The following is a 19771-nucleotide window of genomic DNA, read 5'->3' on the forward strand; positions in this document are numbered from 1 at the left end:
ATCTGTGTTCTCATCACTGTTCATTTCTAAATATACCAGCTCAGTTCTACTACTGGGTGTAGAGACACAAAGTCCAGCCTGTGCCTCATTCTGCCAGTTTTGCTTCTGTTCCAGGAAAACACGAGCATCTGCCAGGCCTGGGTTCAACATGGTGTGATTCAGTTTTGGAACTTGCTGCATTTATTTGTGACATCGCAGCAAGTACAATTAATGTTTAAGCTTAATTCAGGACCTGAGAACTAGATGAGTATTTCTGGTGGAGGCACATGCTGTAACCAAAACACAAAAACCCACGAGGGTGCATTGCCTGTCTTCTGTGGTCTAGCAGTCTGTCTGTACAGATTTCCTCACAGATATAAGGAGACTGCTTCTGACTGTTTTCCAGTGAAACAGACTCCAGCCTGATTTTAGATCTAATCCCCAGTTGGTCTGACATTTTTATGTGACATATAGTTTGAAGAAAAATCTGCACAAGTTGCCAATGGTTTGTCTTCCTCAGAAAGGGTGGGAACACTGTGATTCTTTGTCCTTGATTATCACTGAAGCTTACAGGTGTTTTTCTCATGCTGTTGCTGCTTGGATAGGGTAGACATGAAATCCACAGAGTGCTACTCCAAAATTCAGTGGTCTAAATAAAAAGATAAACATCCCAAGTTAATACAGTTCAGTCTGAGTCAGAACAAGATAAATGTGACTTAGCTTTCTCCCTGTTTGGACCAGTGTGATTTTTAAGGATGTGCTTATAATTCCCATCACTCGAAAGAGTTTGGATCTGTTTTTCAATTGGGGAAAAGCCCAGCATCACATATATAAATACTTAATTTCCTTTAAAATCATGTTATTTAATGTAGTCAGGGGAACCTATGCAAGAGACGGGCCACCTGGGAGACTACATTTCCCAGGTTCCCACACAGGTGGAAGCAGAGGGTGCCACCCATTCCTGGGTAGAAATGCTCCTACGTGGTGGGCTCTGCCTTTTGCTGCAAAGGCAGATGTGGGTCTGTGTCAAGGTAACTTTCTGTCTATTATAACAGATATTTCCCAATCTCTGCTTTCTCTACTATCTGTTTTTATTTTAACTAACACTTTTGCTGTTTTAACAGCTGTAAAAACATAACCTTCTAAAGATACCCCTTTCCTTGGTGCACATTGCTTTGTGTTTTCCTCTAAGCTTCCTGTATCTTCTGGGCTTTTGTTGGACAAAAGGAATGTCCTGGCTGGCTCTGCTGGTGCTGCCTGGTTGTGGCAGAGTTGTGAGCACCTCTGCTGGCAGTCACCTGTGTTTCTGCTGCCAGATATTTCCACCCCTTGGTCTAGGCTGTTAGTGGATGCTGTAATTACAGAAAGCTGTTGCATCCCAATAAATGTTGGTTGTGAGCTAATGAGGCTCAGCCCTCTCATGGAGGGAGAGACCCTTCTGTGCTCTGTGAGCAGCCATACCCAGGGGTGCTGGTTGCTCCAGGGGTACAGGAGGAGTGTGGTAAACATCAGCTCTTTGAAGACTTAGCTTCCTTACTGGTTTCCCTGCCATACAGTTAGGAGGGAAAGAGAACACATTGCAGTCCACCCAGCTCAGACGTGGCCTGTGACCCAACTAATGCTGCTGGCACTGCATGATTTCTTCCTCTGGATTCTCCAGTGTAAGCAGCCAATTTATGGTTCCTTCTTCCACTGAAGGGGGGAGCAGCTCTGTGTGCCCTTTATGCCCCACTCGTAAAAGTCTGGACTTAATTTGGCCCATGTGAATTAGGGCTGTAAAAACAAAAGGCAGGTGAGGTTTGCAACGCTGGGCTGAGCGAATAAATCACTTCTTTTTTTTTCTTTTTTTCTCCTTTTTTTTTTTTAATATGTTAATGTGATACTGTGAGCCTTAAATAAAAATCCTCATTAATGAAGGAAAACGAAGGTGGCTCCTGAACCGTGTGCCACAGCCATGTGTGTGACACTCCTCCACTTTATTAGCCTGCTCCGCACCTCACGGCGCTCCCAGGCTGCCCATGTGTTCCCTGGGATGGGAGGGTAATTAGTTCCCCATGCTGGCTGTGTCCTGGGCCTCTCCTGAGCAGAAGCTGACAGCCATGTGTAGCATTGTGATGTGGAATACTGGTCATTAGGGACAGAGCTGAGATTACCTATCTTATTTCCTTCCTGACCTTGGGTCAGAGCTGAAGCACAGTCCCTGAGGTGAAGGGTTTTTGTTTTATACCCAGCACTGCCATGCTAAGCAGCTCCCTCAGAGCTGGCACCTCAGGGAGATGGCAAATCTTAAATAAACATCATAACTGACATGGGTAATGGGAAGGAAGTGGCCCTCTCCCAATAGAAACACACTTTGTCACTTAAGGGCTGTGTTACCAGGAGGGCAGTGAGAGACTCCACTATGTGTGTTTGACATTTCTTGCATTAATTGTAGCCTCAAGTCTACATTCCTCACGGTGTCATTCCAAAGTGGGGGAAAAAACCCAACCCCAAACCTGTGCAAAAGTTGAAAAATGCTGAATTTCTGGTGTGTAAAGGCTGTAAGTGGGATGGATATGTCCCCAGTGCAGGAGATCCCAGGGTGTGGCTGAGCTGGGCAGGGTTCTGAGGGTGCAGGATGGAGGTGCTGTGGAACAGAGCTCTGTGGGATGCTCCCGCTGTGCCATGACTGTGCTTCCTGGCAGTCAATAGCAAGGACTCTACTGGAAGGATCTTCCTATTCCATCCAGAAGTCAAGAGGGAGGCCGGAGAAGGAGCAAGTTGATGACATCAGGGACCTGACAGGGACAGGAGAAACAAGATAAAGAACTGTGTCATGTTTCTGCAAACAGTGGCCCTGAGCAGCACTGAGCCTGAAGTGAGATCACTCCTCTATAATTGGCTCCTCTTAGAACTTTTGGAGGCCAGGGAAATTGTAACAAAACCATTATAAGTGATATACACTACCAGTTAAATTTTCCTTATAATCTGACTCTAATAGAAAAATCTCAAAGAATAACACACAAAGGAATTTTTTTTCTTTTTTTATTTCACTCATTGCTCTCCATTAGTGGATTTACACAAGTTTTATATTCCGAGTATGGCAGAAACACATGCACAAATAAATATCAGCAGATAAATTACAGGCTCACCTCCAAAGATTCCTAGGGCTATAATTAAAACCACGTTTGTTTTACTGAAATGTAGGTGTAGCAAATCTTTACATAACACAAGATTTTTATCTCTGTATCTATATAATTTATGTAATACAGTGTACTCGATTAGCCAGTGTTAGTTTAAATTCTTCATGGTATTCCCTGATTTCATAGCAGTGACTGTTTTGTCACCATTCAGCCTGTTATTTTACAGCTGGCTCCTACCACTGCTGGTAGGTAACTATGTGATATATAACTTGCAAGCAGTCCTGCTGTTTGTTACTGGCAATTAATTTCTCTGGTGCCTTTCTTCCATTCAGGCCAGGCCTTTATGTTCTAAATCCAGCTATTCTAATACTCCCCACTTCTGCTGTGTAGAAAAGACTCAGACTGACAGATTATCGCAGGGCAGTTAAGCATGTAATTGCTCAAATGAGTTAAAATCCCTTCAAATATCTGTCTTTGTACCTCATCACACCACTTCATGGACTCAAATATTTGACAATTGATGAAGATAAACTAAAAGGATCTTCATTAGCTACCAACCACCGTGACAAGCTTCTTTCAGCTAAAGGCTGGTGAAGTTTGGGACTTATTATCTACTTAAAAACTGCAGGAAAGCAGAAAAATACTTCAGTGTACTTTAGACTAGAGAAAACTAGAAGCTTACATGGTAGCTGGGGTCAAACAAAACCGTGGTTTGCTAATCTAGAGCTGTACTCGTTACAAATGTGCAGCAAAATACCCATGGAATCTTATAGGATAAAAACATAAAGGAAATATTTAAAGCTTCTGAGAGCAGCAATCATCACGGCCTCCCAGCTGATGGTAAACACAGGGATCTTATTTATTGCAGTGCAAGTGTGCAGCAGAAATCCAGTTGTTAAATGATGCCCCCTTTTTTTACTGCTTTGCACTTGTGCCCGTGGGAATGAAAACTTTGACTTTTAGTGCAGCCACCTGGATTTCAGGTGCTGTGCCTGAGGATGCTGAACAGGAAACTCAGGGCTGAAGATGCCCCAAGTAATTTTAAATTTTAGACACACCAGTTTTATGATGGTTAGGGGTTTTAAAATCAGCTGATCTTCATGCTGAAGTGGACTGCTGGAGCAGTGCCAGTGGTTTTGGGTGAAAATGCAGCTCCATTGGAGTAAGGTGGGGCTGGTGTGTCAATTAGCAGGGGAAAATAATTGTGGCATCTATGCATAGATTTGAACCAAGTGGAAGAATCTTATAAAACATCAATTTTCTTTTAATTTCTTCTTGGAAATCAGTAATTTGGGGTGGGCTGCTGATGTTCCATGGGGTGGCTCCTCAGGGGTGTCCTGTGGGCTGCTCAGGGGCTGCCATCCCTCAGGGATGTGTGTCATACTGTGGGATCCTCCACGGGTGTCCTCCTAAGGGTCCCCCCTCAGGCATGTGTCCCCTTCCCTTATCCCTTACCACTGAAATCTGTCAGATGAGGATTTTCCATGTTGTATTCTGTGACACTGTGGTAACAAAATTGCCCTAAGGTAAAAAGAAATAAAGTATTACAGTCCCATTTATCTAGGTATAGATTATTTTTTCTGTTTCAGCTCTCTCCATCACATTTATTGGGACTATAGGATCTTAGATAATTAATATATAACACATTTTTAGTGTGTGGAAGGGTATTCTACTGTTTATTTAGTGTTTAAAATGGTTTCTGTGGTGATAAGAGCAGGGACAGGACACTTCCAGTGCACCTCTGGCCCTATTGAAACAGGGAGCTCTGCCAAACTTCTGCTACTGCTAACTCATGGCCAAGGAAACTGAATCCCTTATCTGTGGTGGAACACTGGACTTGTTGTGTTTTAACCTCCCATCTGAAATTAAAATACAGTACTGCATGTTTCAAATATATTTCAAAAAAAGCATGACACCTAAAAAGCTCTTTTTGATCTTTTCAAGTGCTGCATTTTCTTTCATCATCTTATTCACCACATTTTTAAAACAAAACAAAACCAAGCCAACAACTTACCAATGTTTTTTTTTTTTTTTCCTAGATCCTGACCCATGTTCTCAGTGACCAGTGTAAAACCCTCCACTTGTTGAAGTTTCCTCACACAGAGATAAGCTTGGAGTGTTTTGCAAAGGATTCTGCTTGATTCCCTCTGCACATAGTAAGTTGAACTTTAAGCTTTCTATTGAAGTTAATCACACTTTCTCTCATGAGTAAAAAATGTTTTTAACATGAAACAACAGTCCACTGAGGTTTGACAAACTATATTTTAATTGTAATTGATTTATACCAAAAGATAAAATGAGTTAATTAGGGCATGCTATCAGAATTAGTGGCAAGGGAAATGCTCTATAAAACTGGCAGGTAGGGGGTAGGAGATGAGAGATTTTGAGAGGGAGTAGGACACTGGCATTTGTAACCTCCTAGTGCTGAGCTGAGCAATGAAAATATGCTACCTCTGGCTTTTGGACTCATTGCATGTGTAGATTTTCTATACTAAAGTCTAGATGCAGGTTGAGTGCAATCCAAAGAGATTTAATTGGATCTGTGTGACTGGTACTCCTTCGTATGATATGGAGAGTGTTTTGGTTTTTTTTAGCAACAAAGTGCTTCACAGCTCTCAGAGTTTGTGCCCCTTGTGAATTTGGGCTCTGGTTCTGTGAGGCTGCCAAGCTGAGCCTGATCCAATATGAGCAAGTTTTAGAAAAAACAGCCCCTTATTTATTGTTTATGTTCCTGGTCACACCAACAAGTTCCCTTTCAAGCTGTTGTTAGCAGGTGTCACTTTATGCTGTTGGCAGTGGTGTGCAGTGTGTCATGATTATGGCTGTAATTTGGTCATGGAAAGCTTAGCAGAAATCCAGTTATCATGGTGGAGGCATTACCAGGGGTTATCTCATCATCAGAAATGTGTCTTGTGCGGGCTTGTCATCGTGGAGACACGAGTCACAAAAATCAGATGTGTGCTTGGCTTCTCCCGGCTCTTCAGGGGATGGCTCTGTGGGTAGGGCTGTGTCAGCAGTCTGAGGTAAACCCCTTTTCCAATCTGAGCATAACAATAATTGCTGTTGTGTGAAGACAGGCGTGTTGTACAAAACAATGCTTTTTATCTGAAAAAAGAGCCCCTTTTGTTCCGTTTTACATGGGGCGGCTTTCAAGGTGTGCTGAGGTTTAACAATTCCAGCTGTTCTCCTGGTGTCAGAGCATTGAAAACACGGGAAGTTGTGTGATATTTAAGCCAAATTTAATTCTATCCCTTGAAGAAATGAGCCTGGAAAGACTGCAATTTAGACTGTCAGTTCCTATGTGACATTATTTCTTCTGTGAGATATCTCCAGAAGATGCTGCACTTCTGATATCCCTGTGTGCAGACCACATGTGGAAGTCACAGGGAAGAACATTTTCCCTTCAGACAACTCTTGCAAAAAAAATATTTTTTTTAGCAGATGTAGTGGCATAATCAGGTTTAATACTGCAAGGCTGAAATTTGATGTAAGAGCTAAGGAAGTTACATGTAACACTTCAGAGATGAGGGTCTAATTCACTCTCCCTATGGGAGTCTGTCAGATCATGCCAACATAATGTTTGTCATTTTATTTTTTATTTAGGTGATTGGGGTCCTGGTATTGTAGTATCTGAGATAAAATTATTATTTCTGGAAGTTTGATCAGTATAGACTTTAAAATGTTGTAGAAGTATTTCCATATGTGAAGAAATCACCATCCTTAGGAAAGGCTGAAAAGCTACAAATGTTAATTTTGCAAATGAATCTGGGCCATCTGCATATTCCTGTTTGTTGGGTTCAGTTGCCTTGAGACCCTATAGCATTAGGAGAACTGGGTGACTTGGTAAATTTACAGGAGAGATCTCTTCTTAAAATTACAGACTCTTTCTAATCACAATGAGCTGGTTTGGAAAACACACAAGACAACAACAGAGAAGGGATTTTGGTGAAATTTAGTGCTGCCCTTTGCATTTCACCTTTGTCCTTCTCATCCATTTGTGGAGTCCTTTCGCCTGTTCCTGTTCTCCTCCTGATGACAGGTGAGGTTGGATGTGAGACAGTCAATACAGTTTCTCATGTATATTTCAAAGAACAGCAGTCAATTAACCTTGGGAGAGTTGGACGTTGTCTTGTCTATAACAATAGGCCGAGATGCTAAATGCAATCAGAGCATGGGCACAGAAGGGAAGAGCTTGAGTCTCTCACATGCAAATAAGTCATACTGAGATCCTCTTCCTGCTTTTAAAATCACATTTAAAAAATGTAATATCTTTACCAGGAAATATTCTGACTTGCAGCACATTTTTTTCCTAGTGTGGCAGGGCATTATTATTGCTGTTTCAATAGCATCATGTTAAACTCATCTTTTATGAGTATGAGGACAGACAGGGTCATTGATCTGAGTGTATCTAAACTAAACTTGATCAAAGATGCAACAAGGCAATTGTCAGTGGGGTGAGGAAATGGGCTGCATAATCATCCAAACCCAAGCTCATTAATATTTCTACTGGCATGGCCAAATTTTCAGTACTCAGGCTTCTTGCAAGAGCTGCTCAAAGAGCTTATGAATTTAAAAATCTGGTAAAACCAGTGATACTTCTAAGGCAGGGAAAAGAGTCACTTGCCCTAAACTCCCCCTTTGCAATTGGAAGTTTAGAATTATCTTTTGAACTGTTTACCCATAACATTGTCAAGGCAGAATTGTTCCTATTTATTTCTTTGTTAGAATTGTTGTAGTCACATTTTAAAAAGACTATCGGTATAAAAAGCAACAGATTATGCTCTTAGAGGAAAAAAGTTATTGTTAGGACTGACTCATCTCTAAATCAAAGATGGGATGAGTATTAGAGAGGGCTGTGTTGTATTTTAGGAAGTATTGCTCTCAGGTGAGGAGTCCTGTGTGTGTATATGTCTGTGAAAGGCATTTTATATGCAGAAAGGATCATAGGAAAGTAGCAGAATGAAAATTACTTTTTCATATCTGTCAGAAAGAAACCCCTGTAGACGTTGCTATCCTTGCAAGGACTCATCTTCACCTTACATAAGGACTGCACTCATCTAGTTATTTTAAATTGGTTGCAAAATACAATTATACATAAAGAAGCACAGTAAAGAGCTCTATCAAATGCAGTAGAGCAGTAAATACTGTTTTCAATTAAACACTAATCTAAAGGATATTATTTCACTGTCCAAGACCTCTCCAGATTTATTTTTTTTTAAACAAACATGTTTTAATTACAGAATTCCATTTGCTGGCTCTGAAAGTTTGTCCTTTTAATGAAGAAGATATTTTAAAATTACTCTCTATAGTTACTTGCAGAAGGCCTCATCCTGAATTTCATTAACCACTCAAAAATCCCTTTGAAGTTTTCTTTTTCAGTGAAAACATTATCAGGCTCAGAGTTGGTATGCTACTAAAAAAGAGTGTGGGTCAGAGACTCATACTTGGCAAATCAGCACATCTCTGATTTAGATGAAATTACACTAATTTAATTCAAATGGGACTCTGAACAACTGTTTTAGTGTCTAAAGATGTAGTGTAAGATTGTTAAATGTTTTAAAAGCACAAACCCTGTATTTTTCAGCACCTGAATTTTGGTTCAAATGAGATATTCACAAAATACTGAGTTGGCTTCTGCCATTCTTGGAGCTGCTTCCCTCCTTTCCTCATGTTGTATCTAATTATACTGTATTTTTTTAGAGTTGATTAAACAGTTATCCAATAATGAGATTCAACTGTAAACTACCTCAGGAAAAAAATAGGTAATTAGAACTGTTCTCACCTCAGTGTGACAGCATGGACAAACACCCCTTTTCTCCAGGTCACTGTGGGATGCTGCTAAACAACACATGGCTCTTTGTGGATGCAGTTTTTTGCATGATGTAGATGCTGAGCTGCCTGGATTTGCCATAAGAAGCATCTCTTGTTTAATTTTTCACATGCCCAGAAGTATAGGATGGGGGGAAAGGTCAAAATATGGCTTAGAAAGTTGTTTTTTTTCAGTTGGTCCAGTCTTAAATTCTTGTGGTTGGTGTTTAAACAGCAAGGAGTCCATCTACACACTGACTTTTCCAGCACTGAAGAGTAATCAATAATCACTGAATTCAGTAGGAAGAGATTGCATTTTGAGTCCCAGTAGTGGCAGAAGTTGCTGCTGACTCCTTAAAAAATCCTTTTTTCCCTGGACTTGTTCAGGAATAAAGACTATTCAAGAGGTCAGTTGCAGCAACACTAAAATATCTATTGGTGGGTGTGCAAATCAGTATTTGTAGAACAGTATCAATTCTCCAGACACACCTGGATCCACCAACGAGGTGGATTCATTAGGGATTCATTACATAGAGGAGGTAGAGTGGAAATGCAGTGGCTTACCAGCAAAATGTTCCTCATACATATAAATAAATTATTTTATTCATTTCCAAAAATGAGTCGTGTTTGTCCTTGAAACAGTTGCCTCTCTTATCTATGTAGAAGGAACATTGTCCTAAGTAGTGTTGGGTTTTCCAAACACCTCTGGAATAGGTGTCCTAATTCCATTAGAAGTCAATAGGCTTTGTATGCCTAAACCCCTTGGAGTCCCCTGAAAATCCCACTTGTAGAGCCTGGCATCATTGGTTTAAACAGTTCAAGGCCACTTGAAGGACCCTCCAGATTTCTTTGGTCTTTTCCCAAGAAGTTCCCGGTGTTTTTGAAGGTCCAGCTGCCTGTTTAGGAGGCAAAAAGCTGCCCCACACAGTGTGTTTTAACCATCACAGCTGTTGTGTCTGAACCTATAGCTGATATCGGAGTCCAGGTAGGAATATCCCATAATCCAATAACATCCAGCCCCTTTGGCTTTGTAGTGATTTCTGTCTTTGCTTGTTTCCTTGTCCAGGATTATGACCTCAGGAGCACTACTGCTCCACATAAAAGATTACTAGGGTAAAATTAAAACATGTAAGAAACTTGTTAAATGTTGTCAGGGTTTATAATTTAAAACTGCTATGTTATTAGATATTGGAACAGTACAAAAGGTAACTCGTGCAAAGGTTTTAACCTCTGGCCCTTTCTATGCCAATTAAAGTATAATGTATAATGAAATTTTAATCTCATGTAATTAAGCACAGTATTAATTTTGTAAAACTGGAAAGGCTTTTTAACCTGTATTAATCTTCCTTTTTGAAGAAAGTAAGTGTGTTTCTTACATTTCTTACAAGTTGCATTGTTTCTTTTTAATTAAAGGAAAGAATTAAATTTCTTTGTTTATACAAGTTCATAAAATATTTTTCTCTACATCTCTTCTCTTAGGTTAAATATCAAAAGCAAGTTGTTTGGGTTTTTATTCTTATTAAGAAAAGCATTGTTGAATATCGTAGTTTCCTCAGGGTAAGGCAATAGACTACACAGATTTAATTAATCAAGAATATATTTATACTGTAAAATGTCTAATATATCATTAAATCCTTTCCTCCTTCTTTGAAGGAACACAGTATCTCTGCTCAGAAGGTATTAAGTTTTTAATGAGACTTACGTCATTCATTAATCTTTTAAAATAAAAATTCTTGTAGCATATATATTTAGGTGCATTTGCACAGACAAACACATTTTTTATAAACATTCTAATTTTGCAAGAATTAAGATTTCCAATGACCAAGATCAGAATATGCCCTTATAGGATGGAAGAAGATTGTAACATGAGACTGCCAGTAAAATATCTGAGGAGGGTAGAAGGAAATGTCTGTAGCCTAATAAGCTTTCTTTAAAAGTTAAAAAAAAAAAAAAAAAGAATATGCAGCTGGAAAAGAGTCCAGATTTCTTGAAGACTGGGTCAGCCTTCATCTGATGGCAGACACAGTCAAACCCTTCTAGGCATAGGTACTACATGGTCAGACACTACAGTGCCTTTTATCTAAATTGCCCCTAGAATATCTTAATGTATTAAATCTACCCCCTCTCCACACATACACACAGAGTCTAGATTTATTATTTTTTAATATCATGTTAAAGGCTATTCCTAAAAATAAACCCAAGTTTCACAGTAGTCGTCGTGCCTGATGGTCAGCATGACTTTTGCTAATGTTCCTGCCTTTCTATTTAAAACAAAAGACAGCATAAAGCATCAGAAATCTGGGGTTACCAAGAGGAGAATCTTTGGCTTTTATCGATACATTCACCAGACTGTCAAATGATGATGGATAGCAGGCAACTAAGATAAATCAGCATCCTGTCAGCCCTGAATGGGGAGGGAAAGCAGCTTTCATGCAGCTCTGTACTGCTTCCCTCTGTCTGTGGTACAACTGGGCAATCCCTTTGGAAATACCAGGCATTTGTTTCATCTGCCCAAATCCTAACTCTGCATGATGGTTCAGGTGCAGTTATGAAACCTCATCACCAGAGTTTAGTGACGGCACCAGAAATCCCAATTCTTGGTGGAGCTGACATTTTGAGATTTGTGGTGAGGTTTGTTATTGGAGAACACTGGGAGGACAAGTTGTTAAATTATCCACGTTTTGGAAATTATGAAGGAATAATGAATGGATGTTACTTCAATATACTGAAAACAGAAGTTAAGGACTAATATTTTTTTCAGGTGAAAAAGTGAAATGTTCATGCTTTCTGTATACACGTTTGCTTAAAAAATTAGTATTTTTCAAAGGTTTTTTTTTCAGAACATAATTTTCTCAGTTCTAAACTCAGTAACACAGAAAAGTAATGGAAGGATTGTCTTTATTTGTCCAGTGGCCTATTGTGTGAATAGAGCTGAAGGAATTCAAAGGATGAATCTGGCCCTTTTGGGTGTAAAGTTAGTACAGCTTTAACCTATCAGCCAACCTGTGGATTTTGTCATACTGCTGTGGAGGGCAGAAAAAAAACACTGGGCTCAGGCAGAATGGAACATCAGTCTCCTGTAGGTAGCAAAAAGCTCCTCACTGTATTTCCAGCATATTGCCTCAATCTGGCCTTACCCCACCCAGAATCTCGTTTCCTCTGAGGGGTTCTTCGATGGCAGAATATCTCTGTGTAATTAAGAAACAAAAAGTAGGGCTTACAAAAAAGTCTCACGTTGATGAGACTCTCAAACCTAGCAAAAGCTTATTTAAAGTGAGCAGAGGTATTAGAAAAACATGGAAGCTGAAAGAACAGGAAACAAAATAGGACAATGGAAGGAGGGGGGAAATCAGTGATATTAAAATAAAAAGACCCTGCACTGGGCAAGTTTTCCCCAGATTACCTGCCTTTAATATTAAATTGCTGTTTTCTGGCAGGATCATCTGCAAAACTCTGATTTTGTTTCTTCTTCTGTTCATAGTCTGATAATTGAGGCTGAATTCCCTTGTCTTTAATATGCCATATATTCTCCACCTGGCAAAGGACTCAGACAGATACAGATAAATACCCTGTAGACATACAGACAGAGAAACTGCTGTAATTGCTTTCATAATGACTCTCAGACATCAAAGGAAGGCAAATAATGGTATTTAACACTGTTTCCATTCTTTAGCTGAAATCTAATTTTATAGAGTTATTGTCAGGCAGTACAGTGAATGTACAAGTGCAACTGTCATAGTCTACTCATATTAATTAGCTGCCCACAAGAGGTCCAGGATAGTAATGGCAAAGTTCTCCTCATTTCAGATGGTCTGATATTCAGACAGAACCATAAGTACAATAGCTTGATTAACATAGTTGCTTAGATCAGGTTTTCCCTAGGAGTATGTCAATTGGCATTTTGAAGAATCAATTAATTAGCACTCCAAATAATCCATTCTTGGGTTAATGAAAGTATTTTGTACAGCTGCAAAAACTTACATGAAATAAAATCCAAGCCTTTCCAAAGTGCTAAGGTGGAAGGCTTGTAATTTGGAGAATGCAGTGTCCTCCATGGACAGCTTCATAATAAAAAGTTATTAAAAGAAATTCAGTTGACCAGAGTTCATCCAGCAGTTGAGCTTGTTTTGATTTGTTTATGTTCCAGAGGAGAAAAGTATTCCAGGGTGTATAACAGTGCAACAGAAGTCAGAATTTTACTGGGCAATAATACAATTAAAATGCAAGGTTAATTATGGTAACCAAGTATCAGCATTTTGCCTAATGTTTCTTAAGTCTTGTGGAAGTTAGATCTTGAAGATAATTTAGTTGATTTAGCTTCTGCAAAGCTTTACTCCTGTAAATAGTCAGTCTAGACCCATGTGGTTACTTTCACTGAGGTCACTGAATTTTTTGTTGGTAGCCCAGAAGGCTTTAAAATTAATAGAATCACTTAAGAAAAATTCTTTTAAGGGAACTTTCAGAAATAGACTTCTACTTTCAACTCCCCTGGCGGTGAGATTCGAATCTTGTACAGCTGGAAATTGCCCATGGGAATGAAGATTTTATTATTTTTTTTTTAAATTGCCTCTGTAAAAACATAGCATTTCTTGAAAGACAAGTGCCCTTCATAGCAAGATTTTGTTATGTTTTAAACTCTTAATAACTTACAGACAATTTTCAGTATTTTCTGTCACATACTTTCCCTAGGTTTCTTTGAAGGTAATTTACCACTTTTTGCTCTTGATGACTGATGTGCCAAGGTGGAGTGCTTCCATGGCAGTCTGAGCATGATCTATATGCAACTCCAGACTCAACCTATCCCAGGCATCAGCTTTCTGAAAAGTCAAGGAATCCTGCCACACCAAAAAGCATAGTGATTTAGGAATTAAACATTCTATGAAATACTTGGATATAAATACTAGAATGCACCTACACTAATTGTAATCTCCACCAGTAGTAGTTGATTTTTTTCACTGTCCATATTCTTGAGTTCCAGCTAGGCCTTCTTAGAGAACTTTTTGACTTGTTTGCCTTTCCACTTTCCTGCTTTGCCCTTCAGTCTGCTGAGAGCCAGTAATAACTCCACCTCACACAGAAAATCCAGTGTCTTTCACCTATGCAGAAGCCAAAGGAGGGAAAAAACCAAGATGCTCCTTTTTCTGAAGATCATATTAGACTAAATTTCAGTAATTTCTATTTCAAGGCCTCATCCCATTGGTTCTCCTACTGAATAAGGAGTGAAACTGGTAGGAATAATAAGGGATGAAACTATGAAAATTGCAGCTGTGCAAGTGTGAAAAAGGGGTGTGGGATCAGAATTAGTCTGCACAGGTGAAAATGTAGAGGTGATATTCCAACATACTTGTTCCTTTTTGCCAGTGAAGTTTATTCTGTTATATCTCCTGGTCTTAAGGGAGCTCAAACAGCAGCTCCAAGCTGGGTAGGTTTTGCAGTTTGGTAAACAGTCTTAATCTGTCTCATTAAAGCACATTGAGTGAGACTGGCATTTGGCATCCTCTGTACCAAAGAACTGAAATGCCACTTGACAAATCTCTATCTATATTAAAAAAAAAAAAAATTGAAACCTACAGTGCTGCAGTGATCTGAAGTAAAGATTGTGGCATTCTGGAAGACTGGGATTCAGTTGAGCTGGAATAATTTCTGACCTGCAAGCATCGTTGGGCCTCAGTTTCCCATATTTAAAACAAAAATATAAATAAAAATTTCTGATGGTTTTGTCTGTTTAAATTTTGATATTTTCTGCAAGGAAAATTTCTAATTAAAGTACCTAGAATACCCCATGTAATTTTTTTTTTTTCATTTAGGGGTATGTGACAAAAAAACCCCACAATATTTTGAGGTTTAATTAATTTTACTATGGGAAAGATCACTGGTGTGCTGTAAATAATTCAGTTGTATATTAAATAAAATGAAATAAAACATAGCTTTATTTATACATTCACTTCCTCTTCTATGGATGGATTTTGGGGAGCTAAACAATGCTGTCCAGGTATATGAAAACAGAATTATAAACTGTAAAATAAGGTTGAGTGTTTCCAACATGCAATTCCCATGTTGGAAATAGAGCTTGCTTTCCAGCCTTTTATAAAGGTTGTTATGTTCCTGATGTTCCAAATCTTCCTTTAACTGCAGCCAGCGCTCAGGAAACTGGTTGAGGTGTATTTATTCCACATTTGTAGGTCCCTTTTGTTTTAAATGCCTAACTCTAAAGTTAGTTGTCAGAGCTTATTATGGACTTACGCCAGGAGTGAGATCTTCCTTATTTTGCTAATCAGCTTCCTCCATATCTGCATGCTCATTTTCTGATATCTGATGAGGCGACAAGGTCATTGGACGTACAAGTACTTATTTAAAAACCGACATGAGAGTGAGATAGAGGTTAGTTGGGTCTATCAGAGCTGTCAATCAATTAATGAAAATTATTGAGCAAGGACACCGTGGGGGAAGCGAACAGAAGGAATGAAAATGACCATGGAGATGCAACATAGGGAAAATGACAGAACTGACTAAATGTGCTCACGTGAGGACTAAACCCAGACATGCTCGCATGGCAAATGAAAGACAGCACTGGGAGACGCTTGGGCCAGAATATTTGCCATTATATGGACCAAAAGACTGACAGATTACTTCAGCCTTTTGTCCAAAAGCACATTGAAAGCAGCGTTTGCTAAGTAGAGAATAAAGTTGAGCGGTCCCCCGTGCACTCTGAATGGCTTTTGTTAAGGTTCTCCAGACTTACTGCAAATTTGTAGCATGTTAAAAAAAAAAATGAAATGTCTAGGGCTAGGCTAGAGTTTGCTGCTGTGGTCTGGAATTTGAAATTAGTCAAGGGGGTATAGCAAAGATTCCTACCTGTAAATAAACGACGGATATAAATAGCAAAATAGGGCAGCACTGACAGAGCCTCACAAAAGCTCACTTAAAAGCTGCACTATCACTACAGTACACGGTGTACTGGCACAAGACAAGAGTATACTGTTTATCAGTACAAAAAAGAAATAATTTATAACTTGATCCTTGGGGGGAAAATGGAGAAATAAAAAATAGACAAAAAAAAAAGAAACAAGAGAGGAGAAAAATTGCCAATATGTTTGTGTGAATGAAAGATAGTGAGGGGAAAAATGAAAAGAGAGCGAAGTCAGAAGCAGGGAGATACTGACACCAAATCTCTGCAAAGCGTTCAAAATTCTCCAGCTGCCACGCTTTTAATTTGCTACCATTCTAATTAAAATGCAAATTAAATTTATAATTAGCATCAGCGCTTTCTAAAGAAACCTCCTTGTGTGCAGCACAAACATATGGGACGATGGTATAGTGTAAAGTTTGTAAAAACAGAAGGAGAGACACAAATGGAAGGACAGAAACGTTGCTACCAAATAAGTTGCTGAGTAGGAGGGGGTAGGGGAGAAAAAGGGGAGACATAGTGGATTTTAAGGGATGGAATTGGGTAAGTGTCCCAGAGTAACAAAGAGATTGCTGAATATGAAAGATCTGTCCGGGAGTTACTTTTTGTTGAATCAGGTGTCAGAGGTCATGCTGCATGTCATTGGTGTTGTATAGAGCATGCCAAAAAGGCATAAAGGGTCACAGCTTCTAATCAAAAAGTCTATGACCAAAAATGAACCGCTGCTTGCTTCCAGATAATTAATTTAAAAATTGATGGGAAACAAAGTACTAAAATCACATCATGATTTGAGCACATATACCATTTTAAAGCTTGCCACTTCCCACGTGAGAATCCCACCAGAAAAGCTCAACTCAATGACATAGAACATGTAGAATATTTGTGCCTTAATTTATCTATGTAAATCTGGTAAAATTTCCTGGTAGGAGCTTTTATTCTATTTAATTTAAAATTAATTTTACTTTCTAGCTGATGTGGCATAAAAGTTGGAAACAATCAGAAGATTGTCAAACTCCCTGCTGTCAAAGTGAGTAATTCCAGTTAAATCCATGTCAGCATTTCCATAACTGAGTGTTAGTGGGGGAACCCAGTTGTGTTCATTTATATTTGCAGTCATCTCTTTAAGATCTGTGTGTAAAACCCTGCACCGTGAATCCCCCTGCAAGACCCAATCAAAGAGAAAAATGGTGTCATGTGAGAGACCAGACACATCACCACTGAGACCCTGTCCCAAATTAAAACATTAATTAGAACAAACTGTGGCATACACGCTCTTTTTTTAAATTATTATTTTTTTTTTAATTTTGGGGTTTTTTTTGGTTGACTATCATTATTATTATTATTCCATTTGCAGAAAGCTTGTGGCTATTTCATGAGCAACAAAAGCAGCTGCATTAATCTGATAAATGATTTGTTGCAAATTTTTCCTTCATCTCTTCTGAGACTGCAGTTGGATGCTGGTGCTTTTCTGTTCCTACTTTCACTGGATATTAAGCAGCTAATGTGGTATTAAAGGTTTGATAAAACTACTAAGGACAAAATTGGCTTCATTATAAGAGTATTTGGTTGTAGGGGTGTCTTTGAGTTCTCAGGGGAAGGGAGGGGTATAAACCAAGTCTGATCTCCAAAGCAGTAATTTATTTATTTTTTCACTAAGGACCCTTGCAAAAACTTGAGTGTTTTTAATATTCTGGGAAATTGCCTTTATTTATTAGCCAGGCTCTCCATCAGATAGTTTAAAATCTGAATGTAACAGGAATTAATATTTCATAGTTCTGTGCTAGACTGTTACAGAACTGATGCAAAGCAGGATTGTAGGAATATTTTTGTAAGTAATAAAGTCAATTAAAAATGATAAGCCTATAATATAGTCATTGTGATAGTACCAAAATTCCTTTTGCATATGCTGTCTTGGGCATGCAGACAAATACTAACAATTTTTGCTGTCAGATTCCAGAGCAGAATTAGAATTTTAACGTGTTCAGTTTATTTTTAGGGAGGATGAGAAGGAAGCTCTTGGCTCCACTGGCCAAGCTGGTGCATGCTGGCAGTGGTCTGTTGGCATTAGTGCACTGAGTTCTGGTAGATGTTAGACTCTTTATCTTTTAATAAAGATTAAGCAACCACACACTATCCCACTTATTTTAATCAATATTTGAACCGTATTTAAGAATAAGTGTCAGTTAAAGTAAAGCTTTGTTCTGCAATGTAACTTACATCCTGTGAGCAAACACACCACAGCTCCATGCTTTACTCACCATCAGTTGCAATTTTTGGAAGTTTTAAACACTTGCAACTCAAACTGACTTCACCCAAAGTTTTATTGATTAACTTTGAAAATGTGTCCATCTGGATGATGTTGTTATGTCCTCTTCCATGTCAACATATGCCTATCAAAAGTGCTAAGAAATTGTGATCAATTGAAATAAGGAGGAGGGCAGTGTGTGGAATAGTGATGAGAAAGAATCCATCAACATTGAGATGAAGTTTCTGGGAGAAAAAGCTACTTGGGGCCTTATGGATTGGATCAAATATATGGAAATGTGAACATATTGTAAATACAGATCATCCTAAGCCTATTTTTAAGAAATAGAATTGGACAAATCTGTGCCGCTGAGCAATTTATTTTGGTGGTATTTGATATACATATTGCCATTGCTGCAGTTCTGGAGAATGCATTCTCTATTCCCACTGCTGGTGCTCTGTGTAACCCAATGACAGCAGGAAAGCTGCTTGTGATGGAAGGTAAAGTTAGATATTCTATAGATATGGCAGATTTGGCTAAATGGGATTTGTCTGAGCATGGGGCCTGAAGCCACAGTAATAAGCCAAATTTAAGCAATTATTTGAGAAACTTAGCAGCAAAATGTGTCTTACCACAAAGGTAAGATAAAGGTCCTTCCCACCAAAACCATTCCATGAAAGTTTCCTCCCATTCTGTGATCACTAGAGATCGGTTAAAGTCCTTTAGAGAGAAGCACTGCATATATAAGAGGAGAACCATGAAAATACTCTTTTGACTTTTTCAGGCTCTAACTTCATGTAAGTGGAATCCAAGACAACATTTCAGCAATAATGCAAAATTATAAAACAAAAACCTACTCTTTGGGATGAACTTTGGCCCGCATGGTACAGCTTTGCAAACAGATTTTAAAAATAACACACTGGTCTTATAAAAACTGACAACATGAGATTAAAGTGTTTCCTGACAGCTAAATAATTCTTCCAGCACCATGATTTGGGCACCATTGTCTTCTGCACAGAATCTAAGTTCCGGATATTTGAGAAGGGAGGCAATGAGCCTAAATAAAGTCTTCTGTTGGACAGACAAAGGGTGAAAAACAAAAAGGCATAAAAGGGTTGCTTTGTGTAATTTTTAATTGTTGTCCTTTTCTTATTCAGTAAATGAAGTCACCTTTGTAGTGGTTTCATGAACCGCTGGGTAATCAAAATTATTATGCTGCCACCTGTTGTCCGTTAATTATTCTGAGAAGATACTCATAAATCATAACACTGGACAATAAATCAAACTGTCAGGGTCCAGGTCAAAGGTTATGCATGAAAAGTTATAGGTCACCAACAGGGTGTGAAAGATCAGGGTTGTGGAGCATCACTCATTGTCAAGTAATGTTGGGAGAAGTGCCACTGGAACAAAAGAAAAACTAAAGTACAGAAGAATTCAGGCCCAAAGATAGGCTCCAGGCTCACGCACAAAAGGAATCAAATTGACATGTCATTACACTGCAGATCTGACAACCAGCAAGATTGTCTGGCAATGCCCTGACTCAAATACTTTTGTCTGGACTGATCCTTGTTGTGAGCCAAGGCTGCCTTTGAAACATTTCGTGTGTCTGGGCCAGATCCTGCTCCCGCGAGAAGTCGATGAGTGTCTTGGCCTCTGTGTTTTTGGAATTTAAAGCAGTGTTAACTTTTTTTTTCTTTCTTTCTTTTTTTT

The 19771-nt window shown here is 38.9% G+C and overlaps 1 long non-coding RNA gene across 1 annotated transcript; it reads left to right on the forward strand.

The window, feature by feature from the left end:
* The first annotated feature begins 932 nt into the window (after positions 1-932).
* Positions 933-19144, forward strand: LOC135280548 (uncharacterized). Its single transcript, XR_010347434.1, has 4 exons — positions 933-1010; positions 5141-5257; positions 16786-16843; positions 18846-19144. It is a non-coding gene; the product is annotated as an uncharacterized LOC135280548 (long non-coding RNA).
* Positions 19145-19771: the final 627 nt, after the last annotated feature.

This window comes from Passer domesticus, chromosome 14, assembly GCF_036417665.1.
Source record: "Passer domesticus isolate bPasDom1 chromosome 14, bPasDom1.hap1, whole genome shotgun sequence".
In the NCBI taxonomy this organism is placed as follows: domain Eukaryota; kingdom Metazoa; phylum Chordata; class Aves; order Passeriformes; family Passeridae; genus Passer; species Passer domesticus.